This window comes from Hyaena hyaena, unplaced genomic scaffold (assembly GCF_003009895.1).
Source record: "Hyaena hyaena isolate Hyena2069 unplaced genomic scaffold, ASM300989v1 scaffold_53, whole genome shotgun sequence".
Lineage (NCBI taxonomy): Eukaryota > Metazoa > Chordata > Mammalia > Carnivora > Hyaenidae > Hyaena > Hyaena hyaena.
In genome coordinates this window covers 1,158,757-1,179,013 of record NW_024080686.1, presented here as the reverse complement: position 1 = coordinate 1,179,013, position 20,257 = coordinate 1,158,757, and the positions used below count along the sequence as shown (strand labels likewise).

General features: G+C 49.3%; 1 protein-coding gene across 4 annotated transcripts in view; it reads right to left on the bottom strand.

Annotated features, from left to right (window-relative positions):
- Positions 1 to 20,257, bottom strand: part of ASAP2 (ArfGAP with SH3 domain, ankyrin repeat and PH domain 2) — a 172,396-nt gene that overhangs the window by 110,456 nt on the left and 41,683 nt on the right. The window lies entirely within an intron of this gene.

The following is a 20,257-nucleotide window of genomic DNA, read 5'->3' as shown; positions in this document are numbered from 1 at the left end:
AGTGCATTAATTAAAACGTGTTTGAGCTTAAATAATGACTCTCAGAGACCCGCCTTGTGAGAGCCATTCTGGGGGCCCCTGTGGAGCTGTCTCCGTGTCCCAAATCTTCAGTGTGGCCTGGAGACCGAGTCATCCCTAAAGGAGCTAAGAATTAACCCAGACCAACTCCACCCCCACCAAGCCTCAATTCTCCTGTGAACAAGCAAGGCTCGGGAGCCTGCCAGGGGCTCCTTCCGGACACAGGCCAAGGACAGGGAGTGGGGGTGGGGGAGGAGCGACGGGGGTGTGGGGAGGCAGATCTGCCACGAGTGTGTCCCCACCCTGGCAAGACCGCCAACGTGCAGGCCAGACCGCTCCCCCACCCCCCCACCCCCGCCCCGAGGAGGCCGCATGGTCTGGTGGGAGGCAAACCCACTCTGGATTCGTAAAGACCCAGATATGAAAGTGTTTGGGTTGGAAGGCATGTTCTGCCTAAATCTCTTCCAGCCTAGATTCCTCTTCCAGAACCAGGGAATAACAATACCTACTTTGCCAGGCCAAATGATTTATTAGACACACCTAAGTATCTAATATTCCTCTACGACATTCCATTTCCTATTACACGTTAACAGACCAACCACTATACAGGGGAGCATATGGCACTTACAAGGCTAGCACGCTGCTCAGTGACTAATCAAATCAGGAGTTTGAATTACAGGACTACTTTCTCAAAAGGTACAGGTGTAAAATTTCCCTTTAACCCAACTGAACATCACAGAAGAGGTGACAGGCAGAAGAATCTGCAACCTGGGACAGTGACACCCACCACAGAGGCTACTGTAAAGGAAGAAAGAACTGCAGAGGAAGTGCCGAGCCCCAAATCTGGCATACGCTCGATAGCATTATTATTACTCATCGTGAGATTTCATCACAAGAACCTGCAACAGCCCTTCCCTGCCAGCCTTCCCGAATCACCTTCCATGTCAGCATCCTAAGTCCTATTCGAAAGCAACAATGGCTAGTTTAGTGGAGGCTAAGAACAGATGTGACTGGTGCTGACATTAAACAGAAAAATGATCCCAAGGCAGCAGGCCATTGACAGAGTGGTTACAATAAAGAGAAGTTGTATTTTGTTTTTTAAATCTTTTATGTATCTTTGAGGAGGGGGAAGAGTGTGAGGAGGGGAAGGGCAGAGAGAAAGAGGGACACAGAATCTGAAGTGGGCTCCAGGCTCTGAGCCCGATGCGGGGCCCCAGCCCAGAAACCATGAGATCATGACCTGAGCCAAAGTCAGAGGCTTAACCTACTGAGCCATCCATGCACCCCGAGAAGCTGTATTTTAAAAAGCATTATTTTCTGATATACTGGAAGAAAGGGTAGGTATGAATGGACACAAGGAAGTCAAAATTTCTTTTATTAAAAAATGATCGTTTTTCTTTTTTTTTTTAATTTTTTATTTATTTCTGAGAGAGAGAGGAGAGAGGACAGCATGAGCAGGGGAGAGTCAGAGAGAGAGGGAGACACAGAATCTGAAACAGGCTCCAGGCTCTGAGCTGTCAGCACAGAGCCTAAAACAGGGCTTGAACCCACAGACTGTGAGACCATGACCTGAGCTGAAGTCGGACACTTAACTGACTGAGCCACCCAGGCGCCTTTCTTCTGGAAAACTAGCTTTTATTTTCCTAGGTCATCTCTCATCTGCTCCAGACCTTCCCTTCAGATGCGAAAAGGCATATGGAGAAAGCATTTAACCACCGAACTCTCTCCGGAAGACTCCTCACCTTTAACTCCCCAGTCTGCCACCCGGAAGACAGTACCCTGCGGCGTGCGTAATGATCCAGAGGCTTCTCCTGCCAGTGACAGCAAGAAGACGGGATCTGCTCAGGATGGTGTCAGAAACAGCGGTCCCTGACGTTTATCAACCACATGCCAGAGAGTTCCACTCTCACAGAGACACACGTTCAGGGCACTCGTCACCACTCTGGAAGATCCCAGCCCCCACGCGAAGGGCCATTACCAAAAAACACATTTGATCTAATCGACATCTACTCCAACACTCGGAGAGAACACGGTCTGGAGCTGTGAGAACAATCTCTGACCTGTGCTTGAATCATTAAGCCTGCTCCTCCTCCAGAAGCTTCCCAGGCGCCAGCCCGGCTGGCCTGCATGGGACGGAAGTCAGCCGGTGTCCTCATGAAGTCCTTGCTGCAGGCTCGCAGCGGGTATGGAGGGAGAAAACGTCACCCACACAGGAGAGAAGCGCAGAACACGGGTTCGAGGGGCCACTCCCCACCAGGGACGCCAGTGCTATTTCCACATGTCCTCAGGAGGAGGCCTTGACTCCCAACCTTCTTCCTCCTCTTTATTTCTAACACTGTGCGCCCTCTTCCCTGCCTCTTCTTGACCTGTTAGTTTTACTCCGGCTTTGCGAGTTGATTTAGAGGCATGTCCTCCCCTCCTGCCTTCTCAGACGGGTTAGGTACTCACCCAGACTTTTTCTGTACCCTGCGCTTACTCAATATTTCATCTGATAAAATTTACTGAGCACCTACTACATGCCAAGTACTAACTGAGGTATTAGACATAAAACAGGTGTGCAAAACAGGGCAATGCTGGTGCCGGCATGGAGTTCACAGTCTAGCGAGATAATGCCCTGGAGAAACACAAAGCCAGAAGTCCAGGACTCTCATGCAGGTGCTTCTCTTTTTCTTTTTTTCTTCTTTGTTTTTTATGTTTATTTATTTTTGAGAGAGACAGAGAGGCAGACTACAAGCAGGGGAGGGGCAGACAGAAAGGGAGACACAGAATCAGCAGGCTCCAGGCTCTGCACAGAGCCCGACACGGGGCTCGATCCTAGGAGCTGTGAGATCATGACCTGAGCTGACGGAGCCACTCAGGTGCCCCGAAGTGCTGTTCTCTTTGTCCTGCTCACCTCAAGACCTGCGCTTCCTAATGTACCTACGAGACACACGTGTCAACTGAGCCTGGAAATACGGCCGGTACCACACAGTGAAATGGCAATATTTTGGACATGTTAGCATAAATAAAGTATTAATATGATTAATTTTATTCTTCTTTTTTGCTTTTTTGCATTTTTGTCTCCTGTAAAAGCAGGAACTTGCTCATCGCTGTGTCCCTGGTGCCCTGCACAAAGCTGACACAGGACAGGACTCAGCAGCTCAGTCAGTGACCGCAAGACCAGAAAGGCCAGGCAGGGACACAGAGGCTGGCTGGCAAGGGTACCCGGCTGGGCCTGCAGACAGTGGGCAGCTATCGAAGGTTCTCGGCAGGGGAGAATGGAGAGCTGTACTTGAAGGTCACCCAAGCCACAGTGGGAGCAATGGATCTGAGCAGGCAGGAAGCGGATTCAGGGAGCAGATACCCAACGGGGAAGGACCTGGCGGGGACCCATGATTGGGAAGCCATATGGGACTGGTACAGGGCAGCAGACATTCTGGAAAAGTCAGCGTGTGGCCAGGGAGATCTGCTGGGCCTCCTCAACCAATTTTAGCTGCCTAGCCTTTGGCATTCCCACAGATGAGAGAGCAATCTTCTGTCCACAGGACTTTTGCTCAGTTGTGCTGAGAAAAATGTGAACCAGAGTGGACGTATACCTCGGTGCGGAGGGCCAACCGCAGATGAAATATGCTTCATAACTCTGCTGAATGCTGACAAGTTTCCTCCCACGCCGTACTGGGGGACACACCCCTCCCTGATCTTTTCCTGCATAAAAGTCTTGTAAAAATAGGCCACCGTATGGAATCTTCTACCTCTGTTATTAAAGGGGATGTGCTGTTTCCTGAACTCAGGGGAAGAGTAGATAAACGGTAACAGTTGCTTTCCTACAGTCTGTTAAGAGGAGCCTGGAAAGAAAGGTGGGGGAGGTGGAGAGGTAATTTTAAATTAAAACTGCAAGAGGGAAAAGCAATTACCTCCCCACTCAAAAACACACCCTTCATTACAGAGCATATTTACAGATAATTAAGATTAAACTTGGTCAGGAAAAGTCAGAATGATTAAGACGAAGTGCTGGAAATAGCCTCCTGTCAATTCTAAATGAAAACAGCACTGGAAACCTAAAACAACAAAAATAGCAAAACTGGAGAGCCAAAGGTGTCCACCAATCGGGCTGAGATCCCTAACAGGCCGGGTGCTCGCCCACACCCTCCCCTCGCCAAGTCCACCCGAGCTAAAGAGAAGGAAACAGAGCTGCGGCCTTGGCCAGAACATGTGTGTAAACACTATAAACACAGGCGAAAACTGAAGAGCCAATACGGACCTAGGCGGGTCCAGCGCGGCAGCTGATGTCTGGCCAAAGCCCATTAATTCTGAGGGCCCGCACTGCAGCTGACCCTCCGTTTAGAAAACAAGCCTTACAGAGTAAATTTATCATGTAAACAAGACTGTAGAGATGTGTCTTCAGATATTTTAGAGGAAAGTAAACAATGGTCTCCAACCACTCCAGAAGCATCTCCCTTGATCCCTCGGACCACTGAGAGAAGGGCCAGGGCTCTGGTTCATTCCTGCAGCAGCTCCCTGTGGTCTCTGCGCTCCCGGGAGGGTGCAGGGGGCACGAGGGGAGCCCCCCAGGAGGGGACACAACACTGTTCACTCTTTTCCCTCTTTACACCTGTGCTGTCCAACTGGGCAGCCACTAGCCACAGAAGACTATGGAGGGGGAGCTACAATTTGGTAAGGAATCCAGTTCGTGTCCTGCGCCTTTCTCAGGAGCCGTAGCCACACACAACGGACTATGTCGAAACACGCCACCCCTTTATGCTCTTCCTCTGCAGACCCCTCCGCGTGCCCTCCCCTAAGGCTGTCCCTGAGCCCCGGGTATCATCGAGGGGGGCTTCTCCCTCCTTCCCCATGGGCTCCGCATAGATGTGACCGGGTGGCATCTCCTCTCCCTTTGGAAGGCTGAGGCAGTGTTTGTTCCCAGAGGCCACAGGGATGTCCATCCTGGCACAGGGGCACGTACGTCCTGACACTGGCGGGTGGAGGCCAAGTCCACAGTCTGCGTGAGGAGATGAGCCTGGGGCAGGTGGTGGTTTGTGCAGCCACGTGCTAAGGATCCACACAGATGAATGTTTCCACCACAGAACAATGAGGTGGAAGGGAACACTAGCTGAGAATCCCAATGGAGAAAGCTCCCCAGAAAGAGTTCTCCTCTTCTGATTAGCAGACCGGCATTACCAAAGAACTATACTCCAGAAATATACTGTTTGAACCTTGTTAATAAAAAATTTGTGGAAATTTTTTTTCTCTCATATTATGTAAGTACCTATATAAGACCCTCACTTTTGCCTCTAGGCCTGCAAAGCCTAAAATGTTCACTGTCTGGCCCTTCATGCCGTCTGCTGACCCCGGCCCAGCGGATTCACGGAGGTTTCTCCAACCTTATCGGCCGGTCCAGTCTCCTCCTGGCACAGGACCAGTTGGGCCCCCAGCTCTCAATTCAAACCAGCATCGGTGGAGAGGGACCAGCTTCATCCTGGGAACGCGAAGATGCTGCCCTGGAGGAAGAGAGGACGGCAGACCACCGGGGAGGCACGTTCCACTCTCCTGTCCCGTCCCATCTCCCTCCTTCCTTTTGGGAAAGGCTAACCTGAGAGGAAGTGACATTTCTGAAAGACACAGACCAAATAAGAAAACAAAGCGACACCCAGATCTGAGCCCCAAGCGTAGCTGTGCCAAGAAGGAGTCACGCAAACATCTAGACGGCAGCTTCATATCGCCTCCCGCTTGACATCACTTTTAAAGTAACGCAGAACATTAGTGACAGCGTCAAATATTTCCAGGAGCCTTCTGGGAGGCACAGCAATGCACTGTGGCCTGCAGGCTCGGTTTAGAGCCAGAGCAACAATGGACCTACCTCCTCCTGGGAATAAAGCAGAGGCCCAGAGAATAGCAGGTGTCATGAAGAATGAAGATCAAATAAATGTCCAAGCTAAATCAAGCTGTGTAAGATATGTATGCATGAGGGCAAACCAGAAGGTCACACTTGGTTTTCTGTAACAAAACTGAGGTTACTCAGAATACATGCACATCAGCACCAGAAGACAGGGATGCTCATGTGCTCTTCAAAAGAGCCGAAAATGGGACAAACCCAAATACCTGCTGATGGTAAAATGGTAAAACCGCTGCAGGGAGACAGACGTTACCCACCCCAGAACGTAAATGAATTTCATGAAATGTTAAGCAAAAGAAGCAGTTTGCAACAGGACGCAGGCGGTACACTAGCATAAAAGCAGAAAGCAGGAAAACTAGACGATGCTGTTTCTGTTCAGGAACATACGTGTTGCTGATACAACTACAAACAGAAGCGAGGAGGGAGGTTGATGGCACAGCTGGGTTGGCGGCTCCCCGGAGGGAAGATTCTGGGAGATCTGGGAGAGCTGACGGGAAGGCGGTGAGCGCCCCTGGACTGCTGACGGGGGCCCGGGACCAGGAAGCACAAGCGATGTCTGCATGGGTGCTTGCTCGTAATCATCCTATAAATTACAGTATCTGTGTGTGTGTGTGTGTACATACTAATTTGAACAAAAGTAAATGTAAAGCCTTCTTGATGGAAAAGAAATTAAGATCAACTAAAATTTTGGGGAAGGGCCAGAAAGGCTGCCAAAATGGAAATGCCACACAGGGCACTTTATTAGCTCAGCATTTTGGTCACGCACAACGAGCGAAAGGAACCTAGAGATCCCCTAGTCCCCTTCCCAAGCCAATGACACATGTCAGTAAGCTGGAGACAGAGGTGCAAACAGAACCCAGGTCAGCCAACCCCTAAAGCAGGCCACCCTTGAGGACCAGCAAACAGAAAAGACACTTCCTTCGTTGTTCTCCACCACCTTGTTTTTATCCCTCAGAACATCTCGGACTCTGTGCCTGGCTGCCGAAACCAGGGGTGGGGCCAGGGGAGCAGCTATCCAGGGCACAGCCAGCCCCTCACCCCACCGTCAATGGCACACTGACCACATCTTCAATCGCAGCTACTCGCGACAGATGCATCCAAACCCGGGGGGAGCCTTCCTCAGGGAGAGGGGCTCCGGCCCGTGTACGCTGGCTGACCCTGACCCACGTGGCTATATGCAGCACGGAGAACAAAAAAACAATACAGCGGCTTCCAGAGGTGGAAATGCAACAGACCTTTGTCAAAATTCCGTCTCAGGAAGCAGGAAAAGTACAAGGTAATTACTGAACCAATTGAGTGTGTGCTCACACAACTGTAAGCAAGAAATAAACTGTTATAAACTAGAGGGCAAGCAAGTGTTGCGTTAGACACACAAACTGTGTATGTAAAGATGCAGGAAACAAATCATCTTTGTTGTCCCGGGGAAAGTTGGGGGGGCTTTTCGGATTTTTCTACTTTTAAACTATCATCAACGTGAGTACGTTATAGTTGAAAAAATTTTTAAAAGGCACTTCAATATCCAACACGGTTATCTTCTTCAGTTGTTTTCACATCAGATAAGATATTGAGGATTTAACTCTGAGCACAAAAAATGTGCCTAAGAAACTGATTAAACAATAAAGGAAAACACTCAAAACTGCATCTTTCCGTATATAAATATATACACAGAACAAAATCCTGGAGACACAGGAATCTGCCCCAGTGGTTACTAAGGAGACAGAAAAGATGGTGAAGGCAGGCTCGTTTGAGGTACTGTTTGAAATATATTCGTGCAGGATTCGTGTGGTTAGAAAGAAATAATGGAAATAGAAAGAAATAGAAAGAAATAATAGAAAGAAACAGCTCTCTGGAATAAAAAGGAATGTCACTAACCCAAGCCGACTGGCTGAGATGCTGTGGCTCGAAGCACTCCGAACGCACCCATCAGAGGCTGGACCCCAGGCAGCTAAGAACTCATAAAACATGAAAATCATTGAAGGTCCTGGGGCAGATAAAAGAAATAAATACAAATCCAAAGAACAAAGGCATGAGGGTGAGGGAGGGGGAAGGAGGAAGGTCGAAGGTCTGAAACACAAAACCGAGCTGGCGCCTCCATGCTGCTTCTGTCGTGGCAGCTGAGGGCACCGCTGCCTGCCCTGGTCTCCCAGAAAGCCCACCCGCCAGAGGGGGCAGAAGGCTTCACCAAAGCGGTTTTCTATCCTTCTGTCCTCGTCCAATTGCAGAAATACAGCCCCGTGTCCTCCCTCCTTCCCACACACGTGATGTCTACAGAGACGTTCCCAGCAGGACTTCGGAAGAGAAAACAATAGGAAGGAACCCCAAGTGCCCAGCCCAGGACGCTGACCACGGCAACTATAGAGCATCCGTACGGTTACGTTCTAGACCGGCGCCGCCATGGCTGGGGTGGACTGCGTCACACACACGTTATGTCAAAGTGCCGCGTTAACAAGGGAGAGCCGCAAGGGTACCCCCAGGTGCTCCCGGGAACCCGACCCCTGGGGCCGTCAGCCCGGAGCTCAGGCTGTTACTAGATCACTCTTCTAGAGGGTCGGAAACTGCTGACAATGAATTCCAGCTTTGTAAAAACGTTTCACATCCTGATTTTTTACTTGGGGGGGAAAGAGCTTCTGAGAGATCTGGGGGAGTTGACAAGAGAAAGGAGAATTTGGGCAAGCCAGCTACGACACCCCAGCAGCAACGAAAGGCACTCCTCGTCTCTGAGGCCCTGGTGCCCTGTTCCCGGGGGAGAGCCTGGGCTGAAGTCCCCAACACCTTCAACAACCACGGTACCACTCAGTCCGGCTCCCCTGGATGGACTAAAGAGCCCAGATGCAAGCAGGAAATGGGCCATCTCTGGGGAACAATGACAAACGGAATAGGGGCCATCATGCCAGAAGAGGTCTGCTAAGCAGGGCTGAGGCCGCTGCACAGGGCCTCGTGATGCGGAAGCAGCGGGAGAGGCTGGGAAGGGGACCTTCAGTTGGGAGTGAGGTCAGCCCTCCACATCTGTCCCAGTTCCAGAAGACAATGTAATCACAAGCCAGGCTGATTTCCCCAGGAAACAGGGGTCAAGCCGCCTGACCTCCACTTCAGTGACATAAATAGGGGAGAGGAGACGTGAGTGAGCGGGTTTTCCCCGAGCCCCACGGGCAGACAGGGAGTGCTGCGGAGGACCCTGCTTCCCGGGCACTGGACGTCTGCCCGCAAACCATCGTTCACACTCACTCTGTGGGCTCTGCCCCCAGCCTTATGCCTTCTGGCCTCCTGTCTGCACCAAGCCAACTGGGCCCTGACGGGGTCCTTCTGCCGTCAGCCGGCCGCCACATCTGTGTTGTACGTGTTCTTTCAGAAAGAACATTCGTAACTGAAACTAGACTTCAGGTAACACACGCGTCAAAAAGGGGGAAACCATTATTCCACCCAGGCCGTCTCATTCATTCCCTTTGCCCGCCCACATCCCAACTCCACAACGTCGCCTACAGGGAGGCACAGTAGAATGTGATCTCAGTGCTGGGTTCTTTAGGACGGTGCAGTGGTTAAAAGTCACTGGCTTTTTAACCAAACATAAAATTCTAAGCCAGACTCCACATATCGGCAGCATGACCTCAGAAAATTCCTTCCCCTCACCGACCTCGGGTTTTCCCTCTAGAACTTGGGACGAAGACCTGCTTCACAGGATGAAGCTTCGGTGTGTACGGCATCCGGCCACGACGGGGGCTTTTATTCGTGCCCCCTGGGTCTCCAAGGGCTATGTCTACACTGTGTCAAGTAAGGGGGCCGTTCAGAAACACCATCTCCCCAGGGCTGCTGCGATCGCTAGGCTAAATATTTTCAGGTCTGATAATGGTTATGGTAACAAGGATATTAAAAAAAAAAAAAAAGGAAGAAAAAAATACCTTTGTAGCTCATGCCAGCCTTTACTCTCAGTAATCAGTTTTTTTTCTGTCAACATTTAAATTCTTCTAAACGTTCCCTCATGTGTTTTGAACTCCCCAAAGGGGTGACAAGGCAAAGGCAGGGCCACACAGCAAGTGACAGACCAGGGTGCTCCGGGCAAACTTAGTGGAGGGTGAGGTCACTTGTCCCCTCTGGGCTTTCACACACAGGGTCAAATGGGGCAGAGTGGGCACGGGGGAAGCAGAGGGACCTGGTGTCGGCCCGTCCCCTGCTCCCCCAACCTGCAGGATCCTTGGGGACTCCGCTTTCAAAGCAAAGCCTCCAGGCAGGCGTGCCCCTCTCACAGCTGTGTGACACACGCGTCAGTCCAGTGCAGTCCGTCCTCTGTGCCGCCACCCCCCCCAAGATGGCCACACCAAGGTAAGGGGGTGGGACTAGAAGGCCTACAGGTCCCGGGCGTGTCCCCAGAAGCAAAGTCACCCAGGTAAAGTCGTTGGCACCGGACACAAAGGCCTTTCAGTTCCAAAGACAGAAGCAATGAGCTGAATAGACCTCTACGGTCCCAAGAGTCACGGAGCCCCTCACATTCCACAGAGCACTTTTATTTTAGGTTTATTTAGTGAGAGAGAGAGAGAGAGAGAGAGAGAGAGAGAGAGAGAGAGAGAGAGAGAGTGAGAGGGACAGAGAGGGCGGGAGGGAGAGAATCCCAAGCAGGCTGCCTGCTGTTGGCACACAGCCTGATGCAGGGCTCGATCCTACGAACCGTGAGATCATAACCTGAGCCGAAATCATGAGTCGGCCACTCCACCAACTGAGCCCCCCAGAGCCCCTCCGCAGAGCACTTTAAGCATCTGCTACTTTACACCATATTCACAGCATCTTGTGAAACCACCACCAGTTTTCCCAATTTAAAGTAGAAGAAACTGACTCAGAGCTGGACTTTTCCGAAGTTGTTTATTTGGCCTTGAACGGAAGAGTTCAAACAGGGAGAGTTCCAGCAGACTGCGAAGCACACTTCCAGGATTATGTGGTCCCTGTCTCGCCCTCCATCTAGTTTAGAACCGCATGGGTCCCGGGGCCAGGAAGAACGCACGGGAAGCTCCGGGGACTTGGGGCTGCTACCTCCCCTCAGGTCTGGGGAGAATAATCTCCCTCGTCCGCCACCACCTCAGACTCCCCTTACGCCCTTCTCCCAGCCCTCGGCTAGAACCACCTGGCACCGCTCCTCTGTGCCAGGGATGCCGTCGGCTCCCATTCACAGAGAAAGGCATCTCCCAGGCCGTGTGACCACCCCGCTCCAGCTGCCACCCCAGCTGTGCTGCATCTGACCTTCGCCAGGAGCTCAGGCACACCCCCTAGACCGCCTGACGTAAGCAATTCTGCAGTTCCAGAACCTTTCCATGGGCCAGAGCGGCAGAGGAGTGCACAGAAGGCGGGTGACACTGTGGGTGGCCCACAGCATTCGCCCACGTCCAGGCTGCAGTCCATGCTCGGGGCTGGCTTTTAATGGGAAGCCACGGTCTCTACTCTCGCCTCGTCTTGATCTCCCACTTCTCAGTTCCTGTTTCCCATCCCGGAGACCAGGCCCCGCTGCCGTACGATGGAATGGGAAGTAGGGAAGAGAAGGGAGACTCAGAATGAAGAAGGGAGAAGGAAGGAGCCACCAGGCTTGCTCAGGCCCCAAACGGCCTGCCGCCCCCTAAGCCAGCCTCTAAATGAAGCAGAGATGGTTTCTGGAAAGAAAGGAGGGTGAGCATGTGAATGAAGTTGACATGCGAACCAGATCTGCACCTCTTCCCCTACTGTGGCACACATGTCACGGTGCCCTCCGTCTGTCCGTCCACGGCTCCCTGCCCCCAAGTCTGTCATCTCCAGGAACTAACCTCTTGCTCTGTCATCCAAGAAGTGCAGTGATGGGGAAGAGGGAAGATGAGCGGGAGCCGCCAGGCGTGTCTCCTGCCCCCAGACAACATAGTCTGCATCCATCTCATCCTGACCCAGGCTGATCCTGAAGCCACTGGTACAGTAAAGGGACCGCAGGCTCAGACTAAGCCATGGTTCCCAATCTCCACACACAGACTCCTTCATCTCCTGGGCCTCAGTTTTCATACCCCTAAAATAGGGAAATAACTTCCATTTGATATGGCCATTGTGATGATTATCTGCTAGGCATGGGCACAGCACCGGCCACTGGAAAGCACGTGGGTTAATGTAAGAGGTCCCCTCCCACCACCCCAATGGACCACACAGCAGAGCAAGGTCACCTGGAAAGTGACTGCCCCTAGGGCAGGATGGGACCACTGTGGACCTGGGTCCTGCTCTAGTTCTCCTCCGGCTTCACCCCTCTCCACATACGGTAAGGCCTGAAGGCCAGCAGCCTTCAGTATCCCCTCCTAGGCAGCACTGTGGATACCCAGCACCTCAGCACCCCCTCTCTGGGTCTTTTCCCTAGACTTTTCCCAAATGTGTTTAACCCCAGACCCAAAGGGTAGCTGTCTGTGGGGAGAGGGTGGACAGAGCTTGGACAGGAGGTTGCCCCCCACAAGTGTGAGGGGGTAAGGCCTGCCCAGAGGCCTTGCTTTATAAGTGGGATTCCCTATACCATGGAGTCTACAGGGTGGGGGAGCAGGAGACAGGTTGGTACCCAGTGCATATCTGCTCTCCTTGACCTAGAACTTGGGTTCCCCACTCTGTTCCGTTTGACCCTAGGATATGCAGAACCTTTCAGGGCCCAGGGGCAAGAGCTGAGAAGGTGCAGAGAAGGTTAGCATCAGCACCCACCCCCCGGCCTCAAACGTGGCAGGGCTATGTGGCCGGTACAGATGTCAAGCATCAGAAGTGTTCATTTGAAGAAAAGATACCTCTGCTAAGGACACAGACCCAATCCTGGACCCGGAGCCTGTAGGCCAGGAGCCCACAAAATGGTGCTGCGTTCTGACAGGTGCGCAGGCCTCAGAGCAGGAAGGCCTGAGAGCCAATGGGGAGCAACGTGGGAGCAGAGGCAAGGGTCCATCAGAGATACAGACGGCCTCATTCTTCCTAGTTCCCTCTGACTGTCTTCAGACAGCACCCACTCACCCAGGAAGCAGAAGTAACAGACGGGACAGAGATTCGGGAAAGGCCAGGTTAGGAGGGGCCCAGAGAGCATGATCAGCTGACAGGAAGGACAGGTCACAGGGCCATAAGTGGGGGGGCCAGTAAGTAGGGACAAAGGCAGGGCAGGGTCCCTGTCACTGACGGGCACTAGGAGGACAGGACACACAGAAAAGGCACAAATGGCTCTTGGCTGAGGCAGCTCAGAACCTTTAAAGGGTGCTTATTTTCAGTATTTAAGGATGTGAGCTTTCTCCCCAAGGAAGGGCTTCAGACCATTAGTTTTACTTTGCCTGGTCTCCATCCAAAGAAAAGAAAATTTGAAACCCCTGCTAATAAAACAAGAGGGAAGGCCAGAGTGGGGTTCCCTGGGCCACCACACTGAGGAGGAGGCCGCCCTCCCACCCACAAGCCGCAAGTGGGGAGGACCTGACCCTGGGGTCATGGTCCTCATGCTTTCTGCCCACGGAGACACCGGCCTGCACAGGGCCCCACTGCACTTCCCAGGGAATCCCACAACGCTGAGTCCTAAAAACAGACACTGCACATAATGCGGCTGTTGAAGGACACAAGAGAGACAGAGATAAAGGCATAAGACAAAAGTAAAGGGGCACCTGGGTGGCTCAGTCGGTTAAGCATTTGACTACTGATTTCAGCTCAGGTAATGATCTCACAGTTCCTGAGATTGAACCCTCCATCGGGCTCTGTGCCAACAGCACAGAGCCTGCCTGGGATTCTCTCTCTCCCTCTCTCTCTCTCTCTGCTCCTCCCCTGCTGGCATATGGGTGTGTATACACTCGCTCTCTCTCAAAATAAACAAACATTAAAAAAAGAACCTCCGAGTTTGCAGATGTAAGATTCTACAAAACTACTGTCTTCAGCTATGCTTCCAAAGAGCACTGCAATTAGATTCAAATATATGTGATGGAAGGGTTAACTTTCCAGATGAAGCTGGGAATCCTGCCTGGAAGTGTCAATGAAACCAACTGATGACTAGCTATTAATTCTATGAATAATCCTATTCCAAATGTAAAGACAAATATTCGGTAATGACAAAAAGTGATTTTTAACAATTTTTAGCAAGTCCACTGTATTTCTCTGGTGTGGATTTCTCAACTAGACTGGAAGAAACACCAGGTGTAGGAGAGCACGGCTCCCCAGAAGGTCAAGTACAAACTCGACAATAGCAGCAGCTGTAAGTCCCTCTCACCTGCATAGCACCTGAAGCAAGATACACTCTTACCTACATCACAGCTGGTGCTTCTTACACTCTGGGCAAGGCGGGTAATATGACAACAGGGCAGAAACCAATGTTTCGAAAGGAAACGAAGTTATTTTTCCAAGGCCACAAAACCAAGATGCCATCTTGGTAATTTCCTTTTGGGGATCCACAAATACCCCCACGTTCTCTTAGCCTGCCATTCTTTCCGATGTCACCTGTGTTTCCTTAGTCTGTTCAAAGCAAACGACTTAAAAAGTCAAGAAACAAGAAACCAAGAAAATAAAGGTATTTTCATCTACAAATTGTAGAACCCACAGTGATTCCGTGATGCTCATTAGCAGCTGTTGTTTGTTCCGATCACTGTCTGAGATTTTGTTCCTAACTCACTGTCTGTGAACCAGCGATGGAGACTTCTCAGAAACTGAGCCCCAGGGAATAAAGACAAGACCATCAGCTCCTTCAAGACAGAGATCCAGGACCCCTGTCTCTGAATCCCCAGCACCTGACACCTATAAATGCTCCATAAACACAGAATGCATGAAACCAACCACACTCATCTGCTCTCTGACCAACACTGCCACAAGGAAGAAGTTTCCCTGTCGTGTGTAAGCAGAGCCACAGGCTAAAGGTACAGGTTGTTAGAAGGCAAGGAACCCCAGGCAGGGAGATCAGTCAGGTCTCCCCACACTAGGCTGGCTGGTGCTGTCGGGGAGGGATCTGGGGGAGAGAATGGGAACATGAATGGGCGAGATAAATGACTAAGAGAGAGTTGTGATGGATTTCATTCACTCGGTGGTAGCTGTTCAAAACACAATTCCTCTGTACACAGTGGATTAAACAACTACCTGACTAGTATATACATTGTTTGGATACATAACATCTCGTCCTATCAACTGAATCAGTGAAAACAACGAGGCTGTTTTCATTCATCTGAAATTGGCAGCATGGATGCCCAAGGCCCGTACTTTCACTTTAGAACTTTTACACAAGATGGGGATAACTCTGATTTGCTCATATAAATAGAAACAGATGGTCACAGACATTCTTTAAAAAAAAAAAAAAGTCCAATATTCTTTATTTAAACTAATTCAAAAGCTTTGAAATAGTAAGAAACTTATTTCAACTCCCTACCACTCACACCATCTAAAACCTTCTCGCAGTCCTCATCTCATATATGGGCCATAAGCCAGCTTGCAGGAACTGCTAAGCCCATGTAAATATTATCACGGCATTAATCTGTGACACATTAATTCTTTCTTATACATCAACTGCTGTTTGCCTGCCCTTTAACTGAAGGTGGCATAGGCACATATATACATGCTAAACACCACCTTTTAAACATCCTGGTGCCCTCACCAATGTGCTTTTTTCTGCCTTGGTCGCCCAAGAGTGGTGCTTAGCACATAGCTGGCACTCAATACACCATCACTGAATGACTCATTATGCTGCCAGGGTAACCGGTTTTTCAGGGACCCCAGCATAGCTCTTCTCCTGCCATCTTTGTGAATATGCCTGAACCTGTGACTGTCACTGATTAGGAGGGCTGTCGATCGGCATCGGTCATTCTATGAATGGAGGTCTCCGTATGTTCCTTCATCCAAATAGGGTATTAAAAATAACCTGACTTTAGAGCCGTGTCATTGGAACAACCAGTTTATAAGTGTCCCTCAACACCTAACATGCCACCAACCAGCACACAAGTATGGATGTTGACTCTGTACCCCACGAATCATGACTGGGTAAGTCCAGCTTTATCAAGAGTTCAAAATGTTTTGGGCTATCAACTCACTGCCAAGAGATGGGAACAACAGAATATAAATCTTGACTTCTGACAACTTTTAATTTTCCTTTTTTAAAAAAAATTTTATATTTTTTTCTTAATTCCAGTGTAGTAAACATACAGCACTATATTAGTTTCAAGTGTATAATATAGTGATCTCACAGTTCCATATACTACTCAATGCTCACCAAGGAAAGCGTACTCTGTCCCACACCCACCTCCCTTTCCCCTCCGGTAACCACCAGTTTGTTCTCTATAGTTAAGAGTCTGTTTTTTGATTTGTCTTTCCCCCTCCACCCATGTTCACCATTTTATTTTTTAAATTCCACATGTGAATGAAGTCATATGGTATTTATCTTTCTCTGACTTATTTCTCTTAGCATTATACTCTCTAGATCCATCCTTGTTGTTGCAAATGACAAGATTCCATTCCTTTTAATGGCTGAGAAATATTCCTTTGTATTATACCACCCCTTCTTTACTATTCATCAATCGATGGACACTTGGGCGGCTTCCATATCTCGGCTATTGTAAATTATGCTGCAATAAACATAGGGGTGCATATATCCTTTCAAATTAGTGTTTTTGTATTCTTTGGGTAAATACCCAATAGTGCAATTACTGGATCATAGGGTAGCTCTATTTTTAATTTTCTGAGGAACCTCCATATTGTTTTCCAGAGCGACTGCACCAGCTTGCATTCCCACCAACAGTGCATGAGGGATCCTTTTTCTCCATATCCTCTCCAACATTGGTTGTTTCCTGTGTTCGAGATCTTAACCATTCTGGCAGGTGTGAGGTGGTAACTGTGGTTTTGAGTTGCATTTCCTGGATGATGAGTGATATGGAGCATCTTTTCATATGTCTGTTGGCCGTCTGGATGTCTGTTCATGTCTTCTGCCCATTTTTTAATCGCATTATTTGGCTTTTTATTGTTGAGCTGTAGAAGTTCTTTATATATGTTGGATATTATTGGATATGTCATTTGCAAATATCTTTTTCTATTCAGTAGGTTGTCTTTGTTGATGGTTTCCATCACTGTGCAGAAATTTTTATTTTGATGTAGTCCCAGTAGCTAATTTTGCTTTTGTTTTCTTGCCTCGGGAGACATATCCAGAAAGATGTTGCTATGTCTAATGGGCTTCTGATAACTTCCTAAAAGTTGGTGGCCATACTAAAGATAAAAGCAGTAGAGAGAAACCCCGAAGCAGCTCTGGAGAACCGTAGGGTCTCTGCATCAGTTCTGCCCTAAATCCCTTCGTAATCTTAGGCAAGTTGCCTCACCCCTGAAAGCTGGGAGGCAGTGAACTCCACCGCCTGTAAGGCACCAGCGAGAACAATGTGTGGCTGTGAACACAGAACGAGCAGGCTACCGCTGCAAGCTCCAGTGTTGTCAAATCATCCCACAACACCAAGATGATGTGGGGCCATCTCTTTAAAACTTCATAGAAGAATTTTTATTTTTTTAAAAATTTTTTTAGACTTTTTCATAGAAGAATTTTTAAAAGCAAATTCAGGCTATGGATTCTTTAAATGTTTTTCTCTTCAAATGATTTATTTTAGCTCCCTGGAATATCTGCAATATTATTCTGCAGAGTATATCTTTCAGAATCCTGTTCAGATGATTGCTATTTAAACGTTCCATTTCTCTTGAACAGACCCTTCCAGACAGCCACTCAACACTCATTAGATTCTCTGCTCTCACAATGCATTTCAAAATATAAAAAGCAACTTACATTGTCTAAGTATTGATATAGAGATCAAAAAGCGCTACATGATGGCCAATAAGAACATGAAAAGCTGCTGAACATCATTAGTTATCAGGGAAATGTAAATTAAAACCACAATGAAATTCCACTAGACACCTGCCAAAATGGCTGATAACACCAAGGATGTGAAGGAGCAGGAAATCTCGCACATGGCCAGTGTTAATGAAAAATGACACAACCGTTCAGAAAACAGTGTGGCACTGGGGCGCCTGGGGGGCTCAGTCAGCTAAGCGTCCGACTTCAGCTCAGGTCATGATCTCACGATTCGTGGGTTCAAGCCCCGCATCGGGCTCTGTGCCAACAACTTGGAGCCTGGAGCCTGCTTCGGATTCTGTGTCTCCCTCTCTCTCTGCCTCTTCCCTGCTCGCAGTAGGTCTCTGTCTCTCAAAAATACATAAACGTTAGAAAAGAAAAGAAAAGAAAAGAGGAAAGAAAAGAAAGGAGAAAAGAGAAAAGAAAAGAAAAGAAAAGAAAAGAAAAGAAAAGAAAAGAAAAGAAAAAAGAAAAGAAAAGAGAAAAGAAAAGAAAAGAAAAGAAAAGAAAAGAAAAGAAAAGAAAAGAAAAGAAAAGAAAAAAGAAAAGAGAAAAGAAAAGAAAAGAAAAGAAAAGAAAAGAAAAGAAAAGAAAAGAAAAGAAAAGAAAAGAAAAGAATAAAGAAGTGTGGCAGTATCTCATGAAGTTAAACACACACTCAGCATGTGACACAGCAATTCCCATCCCTAGGTATTTGCCTAAACCAAAAAAATTAAACATGTCCACACAAAGATGAGTGTTTATGGCAGCTTTACCCAGAGCAGTCACAACTGAAGAAGTACCCAGATGCCCGTCAACGTCTGAGCTGATGAACGCTGTGGTACAGTCACAACAGAACAAACCCAGGTGCTATCTATATGAAATCCTACATTCCTTCAAGTACCTTCCAAGGGCCTTTAAGATAAATTTCTCTGGATCCGCTGGCTCCTCACTTCCTGAAAGTCTAATGCAGCTGCAATGACACAGCTGTCGGTTCCAACCTCACCGGCCATCCATCGGCCCTCCCTGGCCCACTGCCCGCTCTCCACAGCAGCCCCGTCAGCGTCTACGCAGTGTGTGTTTGTGGCTGTCTTGACACCCAGGATGACTCTACTCCCAGCATTCCCCGGTGGGACAGTGTGCTGCAGGCTACACGCTAATTTTTTTAATGTTTATTTATTTTTGAGAGAGACAGAGTGCGAACAAGGGAGGGGCAGAGAGAGAGAGAGACAGACAGACAGACAGAGCCCAAAACAGGCTCCAGGCTCTGAGCTGTCAGCACAGAGCCTGACATGGGGCTTGAATTCATGAACCTCGAGATCATGACCTGAGCCAAAGTCGGACGCTCAACCCAGGTGCCCCCAGGCTACACTCTCATAACCTCTACTGGTCAGTGTGTCCCAAGGACAAAAAACACTGATAAAGAAGAAACCTGATGCATTCACATGATAACTTTTTTTGGGAAAAAAAGTTTGGTTGGTTTTTTTATTTTTTGTTTTTGAGAGATAGAGGTATAGAGTAAGCAGGGGAGGGGCAGAGAGAGAGGGGAATAGAATCCCAAGCAAGGTCCTCATTGTCAGTGCAGAGCCTGATGTGGGGCACGATCCCATGAACCATGAGATCACAACGAACTGAAATCAAGAGTCAGACACTTAACTAAGCCACCCAGATGCCCCAAAAAAGTTTTTTAAGGGAAGGGAAAATGAGAGGTGCTGGCACACACACTTCCTGTTCTTCCAGTCTCCTCTCAGTCCACAGGGGGCCCCATCCCTGGTCCTCTTTGTGCCCCAGACCCCCTTTCCTGCCAGGTCCCTTGCCAGACGGGCAGCTGTTACTATCTCAGCTATGGCGACCTCCCCCTTCCATCACTACCGGACGGCATCCCGTCTTCCACACAAATTTCCTCCCACGCGCTCCGCTCTCTGGCACAGACTGAAGGTCTCCTGGAAAGATGCCTGCCCCCTGAACTCGCAAGGTTACTTTCCCCACTTTCCCCTTCACCTCCTCCCAAGGGGTACTGAGTCCCCACACTCGCCAACCAGGACGGGGGAAAGGAAAAATCAGATGAGGTAATGTATTTGTAGTCGAGTACAAAGTGCATTTTCTCTCTAGTTATGAAACACACAAAACCCACTCAATGGACATTGGTTCTGCACCAGCCTTCTCAACTTCTCCACACCCTTGTGTCCAGACCCATGCAGCAAGCCAGACTCAGCCAGGTTCCCAGGCTTTCAGCACCGGCCGGGAGGACAGAGACCCCAGAGGCTGCCCCGCGTGGGCCGCACTGACCGTGCAAGTTAAGTCCTCAGGACCTCAGCTCCTTTCTCTATAAAATAAGAGACCTGGTGAAGAGCCCCGAGCGCATGTCAGCTCTAGGCACTCTGAACCCCCTTCCTCTTTCCAATGTCCATCCTCACAATGCCTTTGTCGACCCTCCGTACTCCATTCCTATCTGACAGCTCACTCCCCAAAGGAGCTGCAGGTCTTCACACGTCAGTGGTCCCTCGAGGGGAACGCATACCTTTTCCCACCTTCCACCCTTTCTCCAGTTACAACCCTCCAGCTTTCAAGACCCACCCGATACCACCTCCTCT